The 25,927-nt window shown below is 46.7% G+C and overlaps 1 protein-coding gene across 2 annotated transcripts in view; it reads left to right on the forward strand.

The window, feature by feature from the left end:
- GPSM1 (G protein signaling modulator 1) overlaps positions 1-25,927 on the forward strand; it is a 393,869-nt gene that overhangs the window by 234,032 nt on the left and 133,910 nt on the right. The window contains exon 1 of one of the 2 annotated variants that reach the window (XM_075324734.1): positions 24,194-24,369. The exons of the other annotated variant lie outside the window; for it this stretch is intronic. The gene's annotated coding sequence lies outside the window, so the exon portion shown is untranslated. Of the gene's footprint in view, positions 1-24,193; positions 24,370-25,927 lie in introns of those variants that run through there. 2 annotated transcript variants of the gene reach the window in all.

The raw sequence follows: 25,927 nt of genomic DNA on the forward strand, positions 1-25,927 counted from the left end.
ATTTTTTTCTAGCGTATTTCCTTGCTTATTTTAATCAATAAAAGCAAGGAAAAAGCGCCCCAGTAAAGTCTATGAGAATCCTGACTTGCTGTGCACACGCTTCCTTTTTCCTTGCAGTTTTTGCTGCTGAAAAATGAAGCAGCATGTGCGTTTTTTTCCGTTTTTTTTCCCACCAGTTGACTTCAATGGCGTCAGTGAAAAATGCATGTGTAATGCACACGTTGCTTTTTGGCGTCACTGGTGTTCCCAGCCATTTCCTCATCTCGCGGTCTTTACCGCAGGACCTTGCTGCGGGGACTCCGGTGATGTCACAAGGTGAATCAAGCTCATGTCGGTGGATCAGCGGGGTTTCCTGCAGATCCACCGGCATGAACTCTGTTCACTTTGTGCCATCACCGGGGTTCCCTGCACCTAGGCCACATAGCCAGTGTCAGCCGACATTTTCTCATCTCGCGGTCTTTACCGCGGGACCTTGCTGCGGGAACTCCGGTGATGTCACAAGGTGAATCAAGCTCATGTCGGTGGATCAGCGGGGTTTCCTGCAGATCCACCAGCATGAACTCTGTTCACTTTGTGCCATCACCGGGGTTCCCTGCACCTAGGCCACATAGCCAGTGTCAGCCGACATTTTCTCATCTCGCGGTCTTTACCGTGGGACCTTGCTGCGGGAACTCTGGTGACGTAGGTGCCCTGGTCTGTGAGGCAATCCGTACCTCAGTAACCCGGGGTCATCATGGTGTAATGGGATCATCGGGTCCCTGTGATCACATTACAGGAACCCGATCACCAGGGAGAAGTAAGCGATTCCTCTCCCTGCCTCCTGAATGCTGCGATTGCATTGATAGCAGCATTCAGGGAGTTAAACTGCCGGAAGCGGCATGGGCACCGCTCCGACCAGAGAGAGCCGGGTCCCAGCGGTAAGATCAGCCAGTGACTTTGCGACAATCGCGGGGATAGAGCACCTGAACGCCCGCGATTGCCATGATTAAAAAACATACAAAAAAAAAAGCATGCAAAAAAAAGGCGCAAACACGGTAAAAATGTGCGTTTTTTTTCAGCTGCTTTTTTTCCCTGCCAAAACATGCGTTTTTATGTGCAGATTTTCTAGCACATAGCCGGGGGGGGGGGGGGTCACTGGTGGGACCCTATAGATAATCAGCACATGTCTCAGTTGTCTCCTGGTGATAGTCCATGACCGGGAGGAAATGAATGGCCCTTCAGGCTGTGCTTTATTCAAGCCTACCCTTAAGCTGCCCTTGGCTATCTTCTCGAGCGTTGTCTTCAGCCCGCAGCCCCTTCACTCCCCTTCACTCCTCTTTGCTGTATAGATTTGCTGTCACTTTTCCCGGAAATGGTGGAATCTCATAAATACTTTTGTTTTTCTTCCCTCATAAAAAAAAAACTGTAAAAGAGGCGAACGTTGAGTGCCGTTGACATCAGACGTAGCTTTTCTGACAGTAGCTGTTAATTGCAACCATGAAGGTCAAGTGCGCTTTTCATTTGCAGGAAAAAAAAATTAGAAATGATACCGCTTCAAACTAATTGCCCATCAACTGAAGTTAATCGGAGAACGCCGACTTTTATGTCTTTTTATCCGTCAAGGAGGAGAAGTGATTGCGGTTCCAGGATTGGTAGTATGGGATCCTCAGTGATTACTTACGACAAGGTTTATTTCTGCTCCAAGCAAAAATAAAAGATCTCCTTGATTGATCATGTTTGGAGAGAGAAGGATCCAGCCTGTTGGATTTCAACTCCCAAGCCTTTGTTTCCTCGGGGGGATAAAGAGCTGCCAAGATCCCCCATAGAGAAGGACCACTTAGGAAAGCTTAGCTTGGCCCATGTATGGGGAGTTGGGAGAGACCACCACTTTAGTGTCCAAGTCCATTGTAAGACCACTGTCTCTTTCGACTCCCCCATAAACACCAGCGCTAGACTCACTTATCAGCAGAGGCAGGTGAAAGGTCCTGCCAGACTTTATCTCAGGCTAATCTTTCCTGAAAAATGAAAGCATCTGGTACTGAAACTTCAACTGGCCAATTGTCACGCTAAGTATGGGGCAGTACCACATGTACGGGGAAGGAAAACCCTGTGTCTACAGAAGGGGGAGATGGTGACCCATAACCAAACCTTCTACAGGCCCCTGGCTCACCTGACCACACTAGATAGGTTTTGTACCTTTGCGCCGAGCAGGATACCTGACCCTGACTGACCCTAGAACTAGGCCCTAGGTAGGGAACGGATGGTATGAGCAATAAGTCAACCCTACTAAGCTCTAAAGACAAAGAGATGACCAAGCATATGAACAACTTAATCTTCAGGATGACTCGTGAGAAGTACAACAGACCACAATGTTTCTTCAGAGAGATACAAGCCAGCTGCTTGCATCCAAGGCCTGTAGAGGTTTTTAACTCTATCACCAGCAAAGACCAAGGGAGAATGAGAGTATTTAAGGACACAAAGAGAAGTGGTGATGATTAAAGCCTGCTTTACACGTTGCAATTTCGCATACGATATCGTATCATCATATGTGTGGCACATTCAATTTTGTTGAACGTGCCGCACAAACTATTAACCCCCGTCACACACGAAGTCGTATGGAAGGTAAGTATGTATACTGTCCTGTTATAAATAAAGACAGTATACTTACCTTCCATATGACCTCGATGTGGGCGGCGACCGTCCACTTCCTGGAGTGGGAGGGACGATCGACATCACGCGGCAGCCGGCCAATAGAAGCGGAGGGGCGGAGCTGAGCGGGACGTAAACATCCCGCCCACCTCCTTCCTTCCGCATTACCGGCCGGGAGCCGTAGGACGTAGGTAAGATCTGTTCATCGTTCCTGGGGTGTCACACACTGCGATGTGCGCTACCCCGGGTACGATGAACAACCGGACGTACAATTCATGAGAAATGAACGACGTGCGTGCGATGAACGTTTTACCGTTCATTCGCAATCGCACGTAGCTGTTACACACTGCAATGTACCTTACAATGCTGGATGTGCGTCACTTACGACGTGACCCCGCCGACACATTGTAAGATACATTGCAGCGTGTAAAGCGGGCTTAACAGCTGAAAAGTGAGGAAATACATAGGGTCCTAAAAGGAAAGGGATTAAACCCCAAGCAGAGAAGAGAATGACAGGGAGCAGTTTGTGTAGCCAAACACTACGACCTTCTACAGCTGTACAGCACAGGACTGTGTGTCAAGCATGACATGCCTGTGTCACCAATCCATTTTTTACCCTGACATTTGTTGGCGAGTGTTGTGATGGTCAACTGGCAGGTTCCAACTGCCTTCATCTGATATGGGGACTTCCCAACGCTACGCCGATAGGTGATATTGGGCAAGACAAGAGTCTGGCAAGTCCGATTTTGAGACTACCAATCTTTTTATTCTCCATCAGATAAGCCAGATAAGGAGTCTGACATCGGTTCTCTAAAGGTGGTGTCACACACAGCGACGATGACAACGACGTTGCTGCTGCGTCGCTGTGTGTGACACCACCTTTAGAGAACAGAGGAGCCCTTGACCGGCTAAGCGTGCCTCTGTATGGGAGGGTAGGGGGAGATGGCGGTCAGCCGATCGTTCAGCCGGCAGCGATCTATTATGTACGAGACCCCTCGAGCTGGTGTGACCTCAGATCACCTGTATGGCTATTTGGAGCTCATCACTTACAAACTGTGGGCAGAAACCTCATCACCTACGACAAAAGCGAGACCTAGGAGACTAAAGGCCTCAGTGTCTACAATTGCCAAGGTTGAGTTGCCTTGAGTTTTCCCTGAACTTATAGAAACCTATGCATACAGCATTGATAATTGTGACGTCCATGGTTGCTCTTCCAAGCGCTGGTCATCTGCCGCATTCGTTTATCCACATAGACTAATGCGCTGAATTGGGACAGCGGAATGACAATTTCCATGGAGAATTTTAGGAGACACCCGTCAGAATGGGTGAAGAAAGTGCTGCTCCTCAGGAGATGCCAAGAGGCGGAGATTCAGAAAGTGCTGCTCCTCAGGAGATGCCAAGAAGCGGAGATTCAGAAAGTGCTGCTCCTCAGGAGATGCCAAGAAGCGGAGATTCAGAAAGTGCTGCTCCTCAGGAGATGCCAAGAAGCTGAGAGTCAGAAAGTGCTGCTCCTCAGGAGATGCCAAGAAGCGGAGATTCAGAAAGTGCTGCTCCTCAGGAGATGCCAAGAAGCGGAGATTCAGAAAGTGCTGCTCCTCAGGAGATGCCAAGAAGCGGAGATTCAGAAAGTGCTGCTCCTCAGGAGATGCCAAGAAGCTGAGAGTCAGAAAGTGCTGCTCCTCAGGAGATGCCAAGAAGCTGAGATTCAGAAAGTGCGGCTCCTCAGGAGATGCCAAGAGGCGGAGATTCAGAAAGTGCGGCTCCTCAGGAGATGGCAAGAGGCGGAGATTCAGAAAGTGCTGCTCCTCAGGAGATGCCAAGAAGCGGAGATTCAGAAAGTGCTGCTCCTCAGGAGATGCCAAGAAGCGGAGATTCAGAAAGTGCTGCTCCTCAGGAGATGCCAAGAAGCTGAGAGTCAGAAAGTGCTGCTCCTCAGGAGATGCCAAGAAGCTGAGAGTCAGAAAGTGCTGCTCCTCAGGAGATGCCAAGAAGCGGAGATTCAGAAAGTGCTGCTCCTCAGAAGATTCCAAGAAGCTGAGAGTCAGAAAGTGCTGCTCCTCAGGAGATGCCAAGAAGCGGAGAGTCAGAAAGTGCTGCTCCTCAGGAGACGCCAAGAAGCTGAGAGTCAGAAAGTGCTGCTCCTCAGAAGATGCCAAGAAGCGGAGAGTCAGAAAGTGCTGCTCCTCAGGAGATGCCAAGAAGCTGAGAGTCAGAAAGTGCTGCTCCTCAGAAGATGCCAAGAAGCTGAGAGTCAGAAAGTGCTGCTCCTCAGAAGATGCCAAGAAGCTGAGAGTCAGAAAGTGCTGCTCCTCAGAAGATGCCAAGAAGCTGAGAGTCAGAAAGTGCTGCTCCTCAGAAGATGCCAAGAAGCGGAGAGTCAGAAAGTGCTGCTCCTCAGGAGATGCCAAGAAGCGGAGAGTCAGAAAGTGCTGCTCCTCAGAAGATGCCAAGAAGCGGAGATTCACATTTATAAGGGGTGAGGATTATTTTTTCTTTGCAAATTATGATAGGAAAATGAAGTGGTAACTTTGGTGTGAAGCAGCAAAACATGGCGCTCTGTGTAATGTATGAAGCCAGCACCGCGTCCTAGATAACAGCTAGAAGCCCCGACTGATCAGTGCTCAATGAGAAGTGCATGGATCGTTCATTGTTAACCCTTCTGTGGCAGACGAAATCTCCATTTATAGTCGATCTAGCACTACATCTCACAAATCAACCTGCAGAGATTAAGTAGTTGGGGTTTTTTTAGATCGGATGAGGCTGGTGTAGTTACTTTGAAAATCCATGAAGAATGGCTGCATAATCCATCTAAGAGTGTAAACTCATTCTCTGCCCATTTAGGCTATTTGACAGCTCCTCAGTGTTCCTCCTCCCTGCTGCTTCCAATCATCTCGCATGATGGACAGCTCCTCAGTGTTCCTCCTCCCTGCTGCTTCCAATCATCTTGCATGATGGACAGCTCCTCAGTGTTCCTCCTCCCTGCTGCTTCCAATCATCTCGCATGATGGACAGCTCCTCAGTGTTCCTCCTCCCTGCTGCTTCCAATCATCTCGCATGATGGACAGCTCCTCAGTATCCCTCCTCCCTGCTGCTTCCAATCATCTCGCATGATTTACAGTTCCTCAGTGTCCCTCCTCCCTGCTGCTTCTGAATCGCTACTCACCTCACATGATTTACAGTTCCTCAGTGTCTCTCCTCCCTGCTGCTTCTGAGTCTTTGCTCCCCTAGCTGTTATGACAGCTCCTCAGTGTCTCTCCTCCCTGCTGCTTCTGAGTCTTTGCTCCCCTAGCTGTTATGACAGCTCCTCAGTGCCCCTCCTCCCTGCTGGTTCCAATCATCTCGCATGATGGACAGCTCCTCAGTGTTCCTCCTCCCTGCTGCTTTTGAATCTCAGATCATCCCGCATGATTGACAGCTCTTCCGTGTTCTTCGTCCCTGCTGCTTCTGAGTCTTTGCTCCCCTAGCTGTTATGACAGATCCTCAGTGCCCCTCCGCCCTACAGACCTTTCACGCTGCTCAGTACAAGCTGCAGCTGTCAGGATGGGTGAGTGAAGACTGAACAGGTGACCTCTCTCCCACGCTGCACTCAAAATGCTCAGCAATATCGGGATTATACAACCATTCTGACACCTCTACAGATCTAAGAGATCTATGTATGATCTGTGCACTTTGTGTAGTGAGATCTGCTGACCGTTCTGTAAACTATGCAAAGACTTTCACAGGTGTAAACCATTTCACTCTTCACCTCCAGTAGCTAAAAACCTAGATGCCGGGGAGGCTCCTGGAAAAAGGGGAGACATAGTAGACCCCTCCTAGATGTGCACCTAAACCTCTCGGAAAGCAGCACCTCTGGATAGTTCCTTCAATGGAGGGGTGTGGAGGGGGCATGGAAGAAATATGGAGGGGTGTGGAGGGGGCATGGAAGAAATATGGAGGGGTGTGGAGGGGGCATGGAAGAAATATGGAGGGAGCATGGAAGAGATGTGGAGGGGTGTGGAGGGGGCACAGAAGAGATATGGAGGGTTGGGGGGGGGCATGGAATGGATATAGAGGGGTGTGGAGGGGGCATGGAAGAGATGTGGAGGGGGCACAGAAGAGATATGGAGGGGTGTGGATGGGGCATGGAAGAGATATGGAGGGGTGTGGAGGGGGCACGGAAGAGATGTGGAGGGGGCATGGAAGAGATGTGGAGGGGGCACGGAAGAGATATAGAGGGGTGGGGGGGCATGGAAGAGATGTGGAGGGGGCACGGAAGAGATATGGAGGGGTGCGGAGGGGGCATGGAAGAGATGTGGAGGGGGCACGGAAGAGATATGGAGGGGTGGGGGGGCACGGAAGAGATGTGAAGGGGGCACGGAAGAGATGTGAAGGGGGCACGGAAGAGATGTGGAGGGGTGGGGGGACATGGAAGAGATGTGGAGAATGGGGGGGTGGGGGGGACATGGAAGAGATGTGGAAGGGGCACGGAAGAGATATGGAGGGGTGGGGGGGCATGGAAGAGATGTGGAGGGGGCACGGAAGAGATATGGAGGGGTGGGGGGGGCACGGAAGAGATGTGGAGGGGGCACGGAAGAGATGTGGAGGGGGCACGGAAGAGATATGGAGGGGTGGGGGGGGGCATGGAAGAGATGTGGAGGGGGCACGGAAGAGATGTGGAGGGGGCACGGAAGAGATGTGGAGGGGGCACGGAAGAGATGTGGAGGGGGCACGGAAGAGATGTGGAGGGGGCACGGAAGAGATGTGGAGGGGGCACGGAAGAGATGTGGAGGGGGCACGGAAGAGATGTGGAGGGGGCACGGAAGAGATGTGGAGGGGGCACGGAAGAGATGTGGAGGGGGCACGGAAGAGATGTGGAGGGGGCACGGAAGAGATGTGGAGGGGGCACGGAAGAGATGTGGAGGGGGCACGGAAGAGATGTGGAGGGGGCACGGAAGAGATGTGGAGGGGGCACGGAAGAGATGTGGAGGGGGCACGGAAGAGATGTGGAGGGGGCACGGAAGAGATGTGGAGGGGGCACGGAAGAGATGTGGAGGGGGCACGGAAGAGATGTGGAGGGGGCACGGAAGAGATGTGGAGGGGGCACGGAAGAGATGTGGAGGGGGCACGGAAGAGATGTGGAGGGGGCACGGAAGAGATGTGGAGGGGGCACGGAAGAGATGTGGAGGGGGCACGGAAGAGATGTGGAGGGGGCACGGAAGAGATGTGGAGGGGGCACGGAAGAGATGTGGAGGGGGCACGGAAGAGATGTGGAGGGGGCACGGAAGAGATGTGGAGGGGGCACGGAAGAGATGTGGAGGGGGCACGGAAGAGATGTGGAGGGGGCACGGAAGAGATGTGGAGGGGGCACGGAAGAGATGTGGAGGGGGCACGGAAGAGATGTGGAGGGGGCACGGAAGAGATGTGGAGGGGGCACGGAAGAGATGTGGAGGGGGCACGGAAGAGATGTGGAGGGGGCACGGAAGAGATGTGGAGGGGGCACGGAAGAGATGTGGAGGGGGCACGGAAGAGATGTGGAGGGGGCACGGAAGAGATGTGGAGGGGGCACGGAAGAGATGTGGAGGGGGCACGGAAGAGATGTGGAGGGGGCACGGAAGAGATGTGGAGGGGGCACGGAAGAGATGTGGAGGGGGCACGGAAGAGATGTGGAGGGGGCACGGAAGAGATGTGGAGGGGGCACGGAAGAGATGTGGAGGGGGCACGGAAGAGATGTGGAGGGGGCACGGAAGAGATGTGGAGGGGGCACGGAAGAGATGTGGAGGGGGCACGGAAGAGATGTGGAGGGGGCACGGAAGAGATGTGGAGGGGGCACGGAAGAGATGTGGAGGGGGCACGGAAGAGATGTGGAGGGGGCACGGAAGAGATGTGGAGGGGGCACGGAAGAGATGTGGAGGGGGCACGGAAGAGATGTGGAGGGGGCACGGAAGAGATGTGGAGGGGGCACGGAAGAGATGTGGAGGGGGCACGGAAGAGATGTGGAGGGGGCACGGAAGAGATGTGGAGGGGGCACGGAAGAGATATGGAGGGGTGGGGGGGGCATGGAAGAGATGTGGAGGGGGTACGGAAGAGATGTGGAGGGGGTACGGAAGAGATGTGGAGGGGGTACGGAAGAGATGTGGAGGGGGCATGGAAGAGATATGGAGGGGTGGAGGGGCACGGAAGAGATGTGGAGGGGGCACGGAAGAGATGTGGAGGGGGCACGGAAGAGATATGGAGGGGTGGGGGGGCACGGAAGAGATGTGGAGGGGACACGGAAGAGATGTGGAGGGGGCACGGAAGAGATGTGGAGGGGGCACGGAAGAGATGTGGAGGGGGCACGGAAGAGATATGGAGGGGTGGTGGGGGCATGGAAGAGATGTGGAGGGGGTACGGAAGAGATGTGGAGGGGGTACGGAAGAGATGTGGAGGGGGCATGGAAGAGATGTGGAGGGGGCACGGAAGAGATGTGGAGGGGGCACGGAAGAGATGTGGAGGGGGTACGGAAGAGATGTGGAGGGGGCATGGAAGAGATATGGAGGGGTGGGGGGGGCATGGAAGAGATATGGAGGGGTGGGGGGGCATGGAATAGATGTGGAGGGGTGGGGGGGCATGGAATAGATGTGGAGGGGGCATGGAAGAGATATAGAGGGGTGTGTAGGGGGCATGGAACAGATATGGAGGGGTGGGGGGGGGGAGGAAGAGATATAGAGGGGTGTGTAGAGGGCACAGAACAGATATAGAGGGGTGTTATCAGAAAAATCCTCTGGTCTTTAGGAAACCTGTCAATAATCGCCTTCCACATGCAGTTTTTTTCCCAAAAACTTAGCAGAAAGTTGTCCGCTATGAGCCTCCACAGCGCTGCACGAAGTCAATCACATCAGTCCCTGTACACACACATACAAATACACTGGGGAGAACTTTACAGGAAGTCAATTAGTCTATCATTTATGTTCTTGGAGTGTTGGGTAAATCTGGACGGGGCGATCATAGCACAGGAGAGCCCATGAGGAGAGCCCATGAGGAGAGCCCATGAGGAGAGCCCATGAGGAGGGTCCATGAGGAGGGCCCATGAGGAGAGCCCATGAGGAGGGTCCATGAGGAGGGCCCATGAGGAGAGCCCATGAGGAGGGTCCATGAGGAGAGCCCGTGAGGAGAGCCCGTGAGGAGGGCCCATGAGGAGAGCCCATGAGGAGAGCCCATGAGGAGAGCCCATGAGGAGAGCCCATGAGGAGGGTCCATGAGGAGGGTCCATGAGGAGGGTCCATGAGGAGAGCCCATGAGGAGGGCCCATGAGGAGAGCCCATGAGGAGGGTCCGTGAGGAGAGCCCGAGAGGAGGGTCCATGAGGAGAGCCCGTGAGGAGAGCCCGTGAGGAGGGTCCGTGAGGAGAGCCCGTGAGGAGGGCCCGTGAGGAGAGCCCGTGAGGAGGGCCCGTGAGGAGGGCCCGTGAGGAGGGCCCGTGAGGAGGGCCCGTGAGGAGAGCCCGTGAGGAGGGCCCGTGAGGAGGGCCCGTGAGGAGGGCCCGTGAGGAGGGCCCGTGAGGAGGGCCCGTGAGGAGAGCCCGTGAGGAGGGCCCGTGAGGAGGGCCCGTGAGGAGGGCCCGTGAGGAGGGCCCGTGAGGAGGGCCCGTGAGGAGAGCCCGTGAGGAGAGCCCGTGAGGAGGGCCCGTGAGGAGTGCCCGTGAGGAGGGCCCGTGAGGAGGGCCCGTGAGGAGGGCCCGTGAGGAGGGCCCGTGAGGAGGGCCCGTGAGGAGGGCCCGTGAGGAGAGCCCGTGAGGAGAGCCCGTGAGGAGAGCCCGTGAGGAGAGCCCGTGAGGAGGGCCCGTGAGGAGGGCCCGTGAGGAGAGCCCGTGAGGAGAGCCCGTGAGGAGGGCCCGTGAGGAGGGCCCGTGAGGAGGGCCCATGAGGAGGGTCCAGCTGGGTCTGATCTACTCTGGTCGGAGATATCACACGTGAGGCCAAGATTTTATAGCAGATTTCGTTCTTTCTTTTCAATGTCCAGCATTGGCCGGCGCTGCCTGTGTCCGTGCGACTCCGTCTCCGGCAGCTTTACCAATGCCGCCCAGAGCTTGTGTAACGCTCTCCATGTAATCTGCCCATGGCTAATACCTTTACATTGGTTTATCCACTGGAGGTGTCATTGGGGTCACAGCCCCCGAGAGCCTCCACCAGCCCCGTAATGTCCCTGTATGGGGGGATTCATTTATGTGCGGCTTTCACGGATAAAGATAATGCGTTATATGGGATCGGTGATACTCGTCCTCGGTAGTAACTCCCAAACTCCGTTATTTATCTCAACAATTGTGGGGTTTTTTTCTTCTTTTTAACTTTATAGCACATAAGTTACATTGAGCTTATTCATGAGGATATTCCAGTTACTACAGGAGGCACATGCTGGTTTCCCGCTGCTTTGCGCAGTTATATTTTGCAAGTTTTATCTATGAATATAGCGGAATTGTATCCCCTGGTGTTATGCAGGGCTGGGTTCAGGGGATGGCAAACTTGGCAATTGCTTAGGGCCCAAAATTCCTGTCCCTCTCCTGAAGGGTTTCACTTCCACAAAGAAGCTGAGAGTGCTTTATGCCACATTAATTGGCATTGCTTCAGAATAAAAAAAAATCTTTTTTTCTTTTTTTTATTAATAAAGAAAAAGTCCTATGTATATATATAACTACTATAATACTGCCCCCTATGTACAAGAATATAACTACTATAATACTGCCCCTATATACAAGAATATAACTACTATAATACTGCCCCTATGTACAATAATATAACTACTATAATACTGTCCCTATATACAAGAATATAACTACTATAATACTGCCCCTATGTACAATAATATAACTACTATAATACTGTCCCTATGTACAAGAATATAACTACTATAATACTGCCCCTGTGTACAAGAATATAACTACTATAATACTGCCCCTATATACAAGAATATAACTACTATAATACTGCCCCTATGTACAAGAATATAACTACTATAATACTGCCCCCTATGTACAAGAAGATAACTACTATAATACTGCCCCTATATACAAGAATATATCTACTATAATACTGCCCCTATGTACAAGAATATAACTACTATAATACTGCCCCCTATGTACAAGAATATAACTACTATAATACTGCCCCTATATACAAGAATATAACTACTATAATACTGCCCCTATGTACAATAATATAACTACTATAATACTGTCCCTATGTACAAGAATATAACTACTATAATACTGTCCCTATGTACAAGAATATAACTACTATAATACTGTCCCTATGTACAAGACTATAACTACTATAATACTGCCCCTATGTACAAGAATATAACTACTATAATACTGCCCCTATGTACAAGAATATAACTACTATAATACTGCCCCTATATACAAGAATATAACTACTATAATACTGCCCCTATGTACAATAATATAACTACTATAATACTGTCCCTATGTACAAGAATATAACTACTATAATACTGTCCCTATGTACAAGACTATAACTACTATAATACTGCCCCTATGTACAAGAATATAACTACTATAATACTGCCCCTATATACAAGAATATAACTACTATAATACTGCCCCTGTGTACAAGAATATAACTACTATAATACTTCCCCTATATACAAGAATATAACTACTATAATATTGCCCCTATGTACAAGAATATAACTACTATAATACTGCTCCCTATGTACAAGAATATAACTACTATAATACTGCCCCCTATGTACAAGACTATAACTACTATAATACTGCCCCTATGTACAAGACTATAACTACTATAATACTGCCCCTATGTACAAGAATATAACTGCTCTAATACTGCCCCTATATACAAGAATATAACTGCTCTAATACTGCCCCCTATGTACAAGAATATAACTGCTATAATACTGCCCCCTATGTACAAGAATATAACTACTATAATACTGCCCCTATGTACAAGAATATAACTACTATAATACTGCCCCCTATGTACAAGAATATAACTACTATAATACTGCCCCCTATGTACAAGAATATAACTACTATAATACTTCCCCTATATACAAGAATATAACTGCTATAATACTGCCCCCTATGTACAAGAATATAACTACTATAATACTGCCCCCTATGTACAAGAATATAACTACTATAATACTGCCCCCTATGTACAAGAATATAACTACTATAATACTGCCCCCTATGTACAAGAATATAACTACTATAATACTGCCCCCTATGTACAAGAATATAACTACTATAATACTGCCCCCTATGTACAAGAATATAACTACTATAATACTGCCCCTATATACAAGAATATAACTGCTCTAATACTGCCCCTATATACAAGAATATAACTGCTCTAATACTGCCCCCTATGTACAAGAATATAACTGCTATAATACTGCCCCCTATGTACAAGAATATAACTACTATAATACTGCCCCTATGTACAAGAATATAACTACTATAATATTGCCCCCTATGTACAAGAATATAACTACTATAATACTGCCCCCTATGTACAAGAATATAACTACTATAATACTTCCCCTATATACAAGAATATAACTGCTATAATACTGCCCCCTATGTACAAGAATATAACTACTATAATACTGCCCCCTATGTACAAGAATAGAACTACTATAATACTGCCCCCTATGTACAAGAATATAACTACTATAATACTGCCCCCTATGTACAAGAATATAACTACTATAATACTGCCCCCTATGTACAAGAATATAACTACTATAATACTGCCCCTATATACAAGAATATAACTACTATAATACTGCCCCCTATGTACAAGAATATAACTACTATAATACTGCCCCTATATACAAGAATATAACTGCTCTAATACTGCCCCTATATACAAGAATATAACTGCTCTAATACTGCCCCCTATGTACAAGAATATAACTGCTATAATACTGCCCCCTATGTACAAGAATATAACTACTATAATACTGCCCCTATGTACAAGAATATAACTACTATAATACTGCCCCTATGTACAAGAATATAACTACTATAATACTGCTCTTGTGTACAAGAATATAACTACTATAATACTGCCCCCTATGTACAAGAATATAACTACTATAATACTGCCCCCTATATACAAGAATATAACTACTATAATACTGCCCCCTAATGTACAAGAATATAACTACTATAATACTGCCCCTATATACAAGAATATAACTGCTGTAATACTGCCCCTATATACAAGAATATAACTACTATAATACTGCCCCTATATACAAGAATATAACTACTATAATACTGCCCCTATGTACAAGAATATAACTACTATAATACTGCTCCTATGTACAAGAATATAACTACTATAATACTGCTCCTATGTACAAGAATATAACTACTATAATACTGCCCCCTATGTACAAGAATATAACTACTATAATACTGCCCCTATATACAAGAATATAACTGCTATAATACTGCCCCTATGTACAAGAATATAACTACTATAATACTGCCCCTGTGTACAAGAATATAACTACTATAATACTGCTCCTATGTACAAGAATATAACTACTATAATACTGCTCCCTATGTACAAGAATATAACTACTATAATACTGCCCCTATGTACAAGAATATAACTACTATAATACTGCCCCTATGTACAAGAATATAACTACTATAATACTGCCCCTGTGTACAAGAATATAACTACTATAATACTGCCCCTATATACAAGAATATAACTACTATAATACTGCCCCTATATACAAGAATATAACTACTATAATACTGCCCCTATATACAAGAATATAACTACTATAATACTGCTCCTATGTACAAGAATATAACTACTATAATACTGCCCCTATGTACAAGAATATAACTACTATAATACTGCCCCTATATACAAGAATATAACTACTATAATACTGCTCCCTATGTACAAGAATATAACTACTATAATACTGCCCCTATATACAAGAATATAACTACTATAATACTGCTCCCTATGTACAAGAATATAACTACTATAATACTGCCCCTATGTACAAGAATATAACTACTATAATACTGCCCCTATATACAAGAATATAACTGCTATAATACTGCCCCTATGTACAAGAATATAACTACTATAATACTGCCCCTGTGTACAAGAATATAACTACTATAATACTGCCCCTATATACAAAAATATAACTGCTGTAATACTGCCCCTATATACAAGAATATAACTACTATAATACTGCCCCTATATACAAGAATATAACTACTATAATACTGCTCCTATGTACAAGAATATAACTACTATAATACTGCCCCTATATACAAGAATATAACTGCTATAATACTGCCCCTATGTACAAGAATATAACTACTATAATACTGCCCCTATGTACAAGAATATAACTACTATAATACTGCCCCTATATACAAGAATATAACTACTATAATACTGCCCCTATATACAAGAATATAACTACTATAATACTGCCCCTATGTACAAGAATATAACTACTATAATACTGCCCCTATGTACAAGAATATAACTACTATAATACTGCCCCTATGTACAATAATATAACTACTATAATACTGCCCCTGTGTACAAGAATATAACTACTATAATACTGCTCCTATGTACAAGAATATAACTACTATAACACCGCCCCTATATACAAGAATATAAACTACTATAATACTGCCCCTATGTATAAGAATATAACTACTATAATACTGCCCCTATATACAAGAATATAACTGCTATAATACTGCCCCTATGTACAAGAATATAACTACTATAATACTGCCCCTATATACAAGAATATAACTACTATAATACTGCCCCTATATACAAGAATATAACTACTATAATACTGCCCCTGTGTACAAGAATATAACTACTATAATACTGCTCCTATGTACAAGAATATAACTACTATAACACCGCCCCTATATACAAGAATATAAACTACTATAATACTGCCCCTATGTATAAGAATATAACTATTATAATACAGCTTTATTATTTTATATTATATTATTTTATATTTATCATTTTTATATTATTTTATATTATACTATATTTTTTATATTGGGCATTGTATGGCGGTGCTATTTAGACCCTGAATGGCAGTATTATGTGTAGATTATTTATGTGGCATTAGTGGAGGTATTATTTATGCATTGTAGCATTGTATGGTGGTAATATTTGGGCAGCATTGTGTGGAAGCGTTTGGCGATATATTAGGGCGGTTGTTTGCAAACCTTGATATAAGACGGTGAAAAAGTTGCTATGAGATTGTTTAACAAAAAAAGAGCAATAATTCTTCAGCATCCATCGCAATCCGAAACACACGGGGATCGGATCCGCACAAAGCAGCGCGCAGCCGATAGCGAGAGACAGCGGAATCTGACAATAGTCGGCGGAGGAGATATTTCTGCTTTCCCATTCAGCCGCGTTCTGGAAGCCGAGCGCTCGCATTATCCCATCTGGTGACACGGTATTCTTTCATTGTGTCTTTATGTCGTATACATAAGTATAAAGAGCGATGTATTGTGCAATATATACAGTATATAGATATTCGCTCTCAGCGGCTTTCTCAGTGAAAGTTTGCAAAATAAGTTTGTTTTTGTTTTTTTTTCAAATGCAAATGTAAGTGATGGTTGAATTTCAGACTGAACTTCAATAGCCCGAATGTTACCCAAGATGTGCTGCAGAGGTCTACACTGCATGAGTGATGAGCGGGTACATAAAACCGGGGGCACTGCATGGGAAAAAGTAAAGGGAGCCCCCCACCCCCTACAGAAAGCTGACGTCACAGGATCCACCAATCACAATAGGCGATGTCACAGCTCCCCTTCCCCTCACAATGATCCTTTGCACACGCTCATTAGACACTTTAATACAAAAGACAGAATCGGCAGTCTGATCATTGTGACAATGCACATGTGTTGTTTCCTAAAATGGCAGGACATATATATATATATTTATTTACACAGACCTACACCCATATAGTTTATATATTTATATACAATGAAAGTAGAGTGAGTAGTAAAAAGTCATTATTCACCCCCAATTGTGCAGGTTCTCCCCCTTATAAAGATGAGGTCGTCCTGTAATTGACATCAGAGGTGACCACAACTATGAGAGGCAAAATGAGAAAATCCAGAAAATCCCCGCGTCTGATTTGGAAGATTTTTTTTAAATTATGGTGGAAAATAGGTTTTTGGTCAATAACAAAAGTTCATCTCAATATTTTGTTCTAGTCTTTGTTCGTAATGACAGAGGTGAGACGTTTTGTCTTCACAAGATTGGCACACACTGTTGGCGGTATATTGGCACACACTGTTGGCGGTATATTGGCACACACTGTTGGCGGTATATTGGCACTCACTGTTGGCGGTATATTGGCACACACTGTTGGCGGTATATTGGCACACACTGTTGGCGGTATATTGGCACACACTGTTGGCGGTATATTGGCACTCACTGTTGGCGGTATATTGGCACTCACTGTTGGCGGTATATTGGCACACAGTGTTGGCGGTATATTGGCACACACTGTTGGCGGTATATTGGCACTCACTGTTGGCGGTATATTGGCACACACTGTTGGCGGTATATTGGCACACACTGTTGGCGGTATATTGGCACACACTGTTGGCGGTATATTGGCACACACTGTTGGCGGTATATTGGCACACACTGTTGGTGGTATATTGGCACTCACTGTTGGTGGTATATTGGCACTCACTGTTTGCGGTATATTGGCACACACTGTTGGCGGTATATTGGCACACACTGTTGGCGGTATATTGGCACACACTGTTGGTGGTATATTGGCACTCACTGTTTGCGGTATATTGGCACACACTGTTGGCGGTATATTGGCACACACTGTTGGCGGTATGTTGGCCCATTCCTCCATGCAGATCTCCTCTACAGCAGTGATGTTTTGAGCCTGTCGCTGGGCAATACGGCCTTTCAACTTCCTCCAAATGTTTTCTATGGGGTTGAGATCTGGAGACTGGCTAGGCCTTCATGTGCTTCTTATGAAGTTACTCCTTCGTTGCCCTGGTGGTGGGCTTGGGATCATTATCATGCTGAAAGACCCAGCCACGTTTCATCTTCAATGCCCTTCCTGATGGAAAGAGGTTTGCACTCAAAATCTCACAATACATGGCCCCATTCATGCTTTCATGTACACGGATCAGTCGTCCTAGTCTCTTTTGAAGAGAAACAGCCCCAAAGCATGATGTTGTCACCCCCGTGCTTCACAGTAGGTATGGTGTTCTTTGGATGCAACTCAGCATTCTGTCTGCTCCAACCACAATGAGTTGTGTTTCTACCAAACACTTCTACTTTTTTTCATCAGACCATATGACATTCTCCCACTAGTCTTGTGGATAATCCAAATGCTCAATAGTAAACTTCATACGGGCCTGGATATGTACTGGCTTAACACTAGAAGTCCCAGAAATTTCGAGCTCCCCCTGAAGTCCTGAAAGAGGGTCAAATGACCTTTAGTCCAAACTGAATAGAACTAACTAGAAACTAAATGGCTAAACTCAATGGAAAACAACAACCTCCTGTGTGCGACAGTAATGGCCTTAATTACAGAACAGACGGTGATTATAGGATGTTAGCGAAAATCCTTCACGTCATTCGACCCGTCTCTGGGTTCCAAAGGTAGAAATGTTAAATGACCCCTCTCTGGGACTTCTAGTGTTAAGGAGGGGGACACGTCTGGCACTGCAGGATCTGAGTCCCTGGCGGCGTAGTGTGTTACTGATGATAGCCTTTGTTACTGTGGTCCCAGCTCTATGCAGGCCATTCACTAGGTCGCCCCATGTGGTTCTGAGATTTTTGCTCACTGTTCTTGTGTCTATTTTGACCCCACGGGTTGAGATCTTGGGTGGAGCCCCAGATCGAGGGGGATTATCAGTGGCCTTGTATGTCTTCCATTTTCTTATTATTGCTCCCACAGTTGATTTCATCACACCAAGCTGCTTGCCTATTGCAGATTCAGTCTTCCCAGCCTGGTGCAGGGATACAATTTTGTTTCTGGTGTCCCTTGACAGCTCTTTGGTCTTCACCATAGTGGAGTTTGGAGTGTGACTGTTTGAGGTTGTGGACAGGTGTCTTTTATACTGATAAGTTCAAACAGGAGCCATTACTACAGGTAATGAGTGGAGGACAGAGGAGCCTCTTAAGAAGTTACAGGGCTGTGAGAGTCAGAAATCTTGCATGTTTTTAGGTGACTAAATACTTATTTTTCCACCATAGTTTGCAAAAGAAATCTTTCCAAATCAGATGCGGTGAGAAGAGTCCGCTGGGCAGCTCCTTCCTGCATCTTCTGGCCCCGGGAGGAGACTTGTCAATCAAGCCAAGCTGGGTGGGATGAAGTTGCGGAAACAAAGTCACTCAGTAGATAATTCTTATTTTTCAAGCTTTTTTGTCTTCTGAAAAACTGGCGCCTTTCACTATAATATATCGCTGGTCCGGATGACCGGTTCCTGTTGTGAATGTTAGTTAAGTTTTGGCTGCTGGGAGGCTCCCTCTGGTGGCCAGGAAGGGTTTGGACTTGGACCAGGTGTGTTGTGCAGTGGGTGTTTCCTTTGCTAACTCTCTGCTTATTTAAGTCCTGGTCTGATAGCAGGCTATGCCGGATGTCAGTTGTTCTTTGTATCTCCAGCCTGCTTAATCCTGCTCTACACCACATCTACTCCAGATAAGTGCTTGCTCTTTATTTATTGCCTGGTTCTTTTGCTTATCTGGGTTTGTCATTTGCTGTGGTTGGTTTCAGTTTATTTGCTTGCAGGGATTTTCCCACTTAGTGGATTGTTGAGGAACTCCCTGCAGTTCTGTGTGGAGTATAGCTCCTTTGGGTCATGTGTTTTTGGCTTGTTGACTTTGTTATGATTCTTGTTTTCTGTTCATTGGTATGACAAGGGCACCTGGTATAGGACGGAGTTCAGATCGAGCGATCTGAGGGCCTTTTTGTACTATCAGGAAGTTGGTATTTTGCAGGGTTTTTCTCTGGCCACCATCAGTCCCTTTCCTGTCCTTTCCTATTTTAGTCAGTGGGGGCCTCACCTTTTGCTAATCCTGTCATCTACCTGTGTATTGTGTTTTTCCTATATCACCGCAGTCTTTGAATGTGGGGGGCTTGCTATTCTTATCTATTTTCTGAGGCAGAGAGTTATTCATCTTTCCTACCTTTAGGATAGTTAGTTCTCCGGCTGGGTTCGCGGTGCACAGGATGTTAGTTCACCCCTCGGCTACTTCTAGTTGTGATGGTTAGTAAGGGGATGGCGGCCAGATTAGTTGCCAATGCTCTTGTCACCTTTTACCAATGATTTGTGGTGGTCTTCCATGGTTCCGGATCATAACAGGTTCCCTTCAAAGCTGATCGCTGGGGATCACCGCAGCCAGATAATCTGTGATCAGCTCATTATCGGGGGGACCATTCTAACAAATAAGGTTTCTCCAAAGCGGTCAACCTCTTTAATACCAATGCGGGAGTCGTATCAGATGAACCGGCCAAAGATCTTTGACATGATCACCTCCGGTGCCCTTATTATTTCACCATCTGATCCCTGGAGAGAATGGCCTCCATCTTGCACAGTCCGTGTGAAGCTCCTCTCAGCTTCTCGGTGTATTCTTATCATACCGGCCGAGACACGAGGCACTTCTCTTGATCCGGTAGGAGGACAATTGCAGAGGAACAGGCTTTGAACCTGCAGATACAGGATTTAATGACCACGGGAGACCTGACAGTAATTACTGTCAGCGGGCGGAAGACATGTCCTAATAGCTGGAGGAATGTTGACCATTCTATATAGATACCGAGGAACCTTCCCTACTGTCTGAATCCAGCTATTGTTATGTGGGACGCTAAATTGGGAGATATTCTTGCTGCACGTGGCTTTTACAGAGCAAAAGTGAAAAGTGAAGCTTTACAAAGGGCCATGACCCAAATCTCCAATTATAGCATAGGGAGAGCAATCGTTGCTCTTGGTTTGCATAAGGGGGAGAAAATCCCAATACAAAATATTTCTTTGATTAATTTTTGATTCAGTTAGGGGTATGTAAAACGGTGGACTTGCCCCCACCTGAAGATATAAGCAGGTGATCGGATGCAACGGCACCGACCATGAGGAGACCCTATCTGCTGGGCCGCAAGTTCAAGGGGAAGGTATCTTCCCTCTCAGTACCAGGTGGCTGCCTTCGTGGTTTGAGGCGCGACCTCATTCCCTATTCAATACCATATGTCTGTACAGGAAGCAATGGTCCTGTACGCTCAGGTTCTCTTTTAGGAGCAGTGGTTGATCCTCAGTAGTCGGTGATCAGCATTCTGCCTTCGGTGGTTGACTGTTACCGAATACAGAACACTAGACTTTAACGGGCTTCTACTTAGCTTATGTCACCAATGGGTCAGGGATCTTCCTCTCGGCTCGGGTCTCGGATCTTCCTCTCGGCTCGGGTCACGGATCTTCCTCTCAGCTCGGGTCACGGATCTTCCTCTCGGCTCGGGTCACGGATCTTCCTCTCGGCTCGGGTCACGGATCTTCCTCTCGGCTCGGGTCACGGATCTTCCTCTCGGCTCGGGTCACGGATCTTCCTCTCGGCTCGGGTCACGGATCTTCCTCTCGGCTCGGGTCACGGATCTTCCTCTCGGCTCGGGTCACGGATCTTCCTCTCGGCTCGGGTCACGGATCTTCCTCTCGGCTCGGGTCACGGATCTTCCTCTCGGCTCGGGTCACGGATCTTCCTCTCGGCTCGGGTCACGGATCTTCCTCTCGGCTCGGGTCACGGATCTTCCTCTCGGCTCGGGTCACGGATCTTCCTCTCGGCTCGGGTCACGGATCTTCCTCTCGGCTCGGGTCACGGATCTTCCTCTCGGCTCGGGTCACGGATCTTCCTCTCGGCTCGGGTCACGGATCTTCCTCTCGGCTCGGGTCACGGATCTTCCTCTCGGCTCGGGTCACGGATCTTCCTCTCGGCTCGGGTCACGGATCTTCCTCTCGGCTCGGGTCACGGATCTTCCTTTCGGCTCGGGTCACGGATCTTCCTTTCGGCTCGGGTCACGGATCTTCCTCTTTGCTTTGGCCTTTTCTAAGATCTGAAAACTCTAGGACCCTTTTGTGGCGATGGGCCTGTCAGCCCGCTTCACTGCTACATAACCACAGAACAGGGTTCTGGTGCTAACTCCTCTCCTCTTAACCCAGCCTGGCCTTATATTTAGAAACTGCAACACAACTATCACCTGATCCAACGTCTCCTCTAAATTCTTACCCCTGGGAAACACACACATTACTGTTTAGTTCCTGCTTCCTGGCATTATCTTCTCTGATTACTTTTGGCCAGCAGATGGCAATGTTTTTTTACAGACACTATTAGCTAACTGTATCTTCTTCTTCATCTGCTCCATTACAAAGACAACAAATGTTTGTGTAATATTTGTATTACTGCAATGTTTTCCTGTGTTAGCATATGTTAAGGGGAATCTGTCACCACGTTTTTGCTCCCCCATCTGTGAGCAGCATAATGTAGAGGCACAGGCCCTGATTCCAGCAATGTGTGACTTACTGAGCTGTTTGCTGTTATTTTGATAAAATCAATGTTTTCCCTGCTGCAGGTCTAGAAGTTATACAGAGGTCATGGGACAAGGCGGTGGGGTACACCCACTTCTCTTTTGATTCATAGAGCTCATGAATATGCTGGACTCTCTGGTAGCAGCCAAGTAGTCCTGTAATGATCTACTGCTGATTAAATACTGATTTTATCAAAACTAAACTAAGTAGCCCAGTAAGGGAAACACCTCTGGAATCAGGATCTCTGCCCTTTCGTTATGATGCGCTCAGATTAGGTGTTAAAAACCTGGTGACAGATTCAATTTAATTTCCTTGTGGGCTACTAACCACTGGCCACAAAAGGTGACTGTCTTCCTTTCTTCTTGTTTGGAAACTACAGGGAGAGGGATGAGTGGTAGAGACTTGTGTGAGTCAGTTCCTCGTTCATGGTCAATTAGTGAGTTGTTTTCGGTAAGAGAGGAAGGAGAACAACTTTGGGCGTGTGTGCAAAAAGGACAAGGGAGCAAGCGTCAGCAAGGAACCTACAGGGGTGCTCTGGGACTGAAACAGCTGTAGTTGACTGGACTCTGGGGATCAGCCTTGAAAAGAAGGTGGATTCGGTCAGACCAGTGGTGTGTTTTAGTAGGGTAGTAGTTACAAAGAGCTCTTCTATGTTAAAGAATGGAGTCACCCCTGTTGCTGTTCATCTGCATTATTCACAAGCATTGTCCCACCATCTAAAACAGGGTTCCCCAACTCCAGTCCTCAAGGGCCGCCAACAGTGCACGTTTTCAGGATTTCCTTAGCATTGCATGGATGTTGGAATCATTAACTGTGCAGGTGATTAAATTATCACCTGTGCAATACTAAGGAAATCCTGAAAACATGCACTGTTGGCGGCCCTTGAGGACTGGAATTGGGGACCCATGATCTAGAATCACTATGTATGTGCCTCTGTATCGCACTGGTGAAAACTACAAGTATAATACCTGCTACCCTTTGTATATAACTTTATTCTTCAGTAAATAGGACTCTGATTTTACAAACTTGCCTGGCTTCCTCATCTTGGGGGACAAAGGGATCGGGCACCACTCAGAGTGTGGCAGGGATGACCCTGAAGATGTCCACAGCAGCAACAGTACCACCACACACCCAGGACCCCATCTTTCTGTAGCTCCCCGAGACATGGAAAGCGAGTACCTCTTCTATGGCCACCGCCCCACAGTATAGGTGGCAGGGCCTTTAAAAAAGATATTTGTGCTGCACTTAAAACCCCTCCGGAGAAACAACCAAAAAGGTTTGCAAGTATGATTGAAAATGCAATGCAGACACTGTCGGCCCAGGTTCTGCCGAATTTCACCGCAGGTTATTTCTGGACTTTTGGAAGTAATTCCGAGAATCATTATTTTCACTAATATAGGGTAAAATCTGCCCCGGATTTGGTGATTCTCTAAAGCTCAAAGTGATCTAATCTCAGGGGTGCAAACCTTTAATCTCCTTTGCACCATATTGTCTTCTGGAGGTCTGGGTCTGCCGTGCCATCCTCGGTGGATTGAGGCCCCTTGGGTAAACGACGCACAGCTCATTGTGCCAATCCACTTGACCCACATGCAGCTCCTCTCTTGTGTTTTTCCTTCTGTGCCGAGCCAGTGAACTGAAATGGGAGCAGTTCAGTGAATGTTAAATGTATCTAAAATAATTTCCATGTAAACCGCACAGCAAAAGCTCCCCGCATCCGGAATCCAAACCACCCGAGCTTTGGTGGCTCTACACCTTTTTATTTTTTAACCTCTTGCTGAGGATCCTTTAAAAAAAAAAAAAAACACACCCAGACGGTGGACGACAGTCTCCTGAAATCCTAACGAAAAAAAAAAACTAAAAACTTTTTCTGAGATGACTGAGACAGAGAGAGCATTTAGAAATACCCCGAGGATTTCCGTTAGTCTACTCTCAACTTGGCAATCGCTGCAATAAATACTTTAAGGGAGGGGATGCATCGCAAAGTATCCAAGGCAGAATTCAGAAGCTGCTGAGAGCTGGAAGGAGAACGGGCAACGAATGACGACGGGACACGGCAGCGCCGGCAGCTCCTGCATCCACCACCATTAGCACCAGACAACTGCGGACTTCAATTCCACCGTTCAGACTACACTATTAACATGGGAATAAGTAGTTAAAACTGTAAGTATTCTAACTGTATCAGGAGGGGGTATGAGATGACCCTTTTTTGTTAGCAGGGACTTAATTGTAAGGCATGTGATGCAGAACGGAGCATTAAGAGGGCAAAAGCTATAAAACGCGCAATAAGGCTAAAAAGTAGATTTTTGGGTACTCACCGTAAACTCTTTCTTGGAGCCTTCATGGCCTCCTGTGTGCCTCAATGAAATGATAAAGGCATCACGAAATGGAATCTAGAGAAAACCAAAAGTCAACTTTTTTTCAAGATGATATCGTAATGTGATGATCAGGACCTTGTGCTTCTTTTACCAGTATTATGTGGGGACAATATTACAGTATTAAGGGGCTTCCAAATCTTTGTAATAGTAATTTTTCCTGTTCGACAATAAAGGTTGTAAGCCCAATTATACTTTTGTCTTTTTTGACTCATAGTATATAAGCTCACATAGATTTTTCTTGATATCGGAGTATATTTGGCCAAATCTACCAATATCTGTAGGATCTGCCAACAATCTAATGTGTATGGGGGCCTAACGACACTTCCCCAACAAAGGATGTCAGATAGAGAAGCATATGGCCAATGTCTGCTCCTTTTGAGACCTGTTTATGGAGGGATCAGGGGAGATAGCCGCTCCTTTTGAGACCTGTTTATGGAGGGATCAGAGGAGATAGCCGCTCCTTTTGAGACCTGTTTATGGAGGGATCAGAGGAGATAGCCGCTCCTTTTGAGACCTGTTTATGGAGGGATCAGGGGAGATAGCCCCTCCTTTTGAGACCTGTTTATGGAGGGATCAGAGGAGATAGCCGCTCCTTTTGAGACCTGTTTATGGAGGGATCTGAGGAGATAGCCGTTCCTTTTGAGACCTGTTTATGGAGGGATCAGGGGAGATAGCCGCTCCTTTTGAGACCTGTTTATGGAGGGATCAGGGGAGATAGCCGCTCCTTTTGAGACCTGTTTATGGAGGAATCAGGGGAGATAGCCGCTCCTTTTGAGACCTGTTTATGGAGAGATCAGGGGAGATAGCTACTCCTTTTGATACCTATTTATGGAGGGATCAGGGGAGATAGCTGCTCCTTTTGAGACCTGTTTATGGAGAGATCAGGGGAGATAGCTACACCTTTTGATACCTATTTATGGAGGGATCAGGGGAGATAGCCGCTCCTTTTGAGACCTGTTTATGGAGGGATCAGGGGAGATTGCAGCCAGCTATCAGACCTTAACACTAATGCAATAATTTTACTGTGCATCACGTTATTATAGTGGTATTATTTGGGTAATGTATGGCTGTATTATCTGTAAACAATGTGATGCTATTGTGTCAGCTCAAATTATGAGTAAAACATTACGAAAATGGCAAATGTTAATATTCTCCAGAGTTCTTTTAGGTATTTTTATGGCATTTCTTATTCTAAAGCTGGGGCTATAAATGGCAAAACATTGCAGTATGGCAGAGCTACTATTCAACTTCAAGTTTTGTCATCCCCATTCACTCTTATTATTGTGTGACGTAGCGTCTGTAACGTGGGATCTTTGGCCATGTAAGTTGGGTCATGGCCAGAT

The sequence above is a fragment of the Anomaloglossus baeobatrachus genome, chromosome 9 (genome assembly GCF_048569485.1).
Source record: "Anomaloglossus baeobatrachus isolate aAnoBae1 chromosome 9, aAnoBae1.hap1, whole genome shotgun sequence".
Classification (NCBI taxonomy): Eukaryota; Metazoa; Chordata; class Amphibia; order Anura; family Aromobatidae; genus Anomaloglossus; species Anomaloglossus baeobatrachus.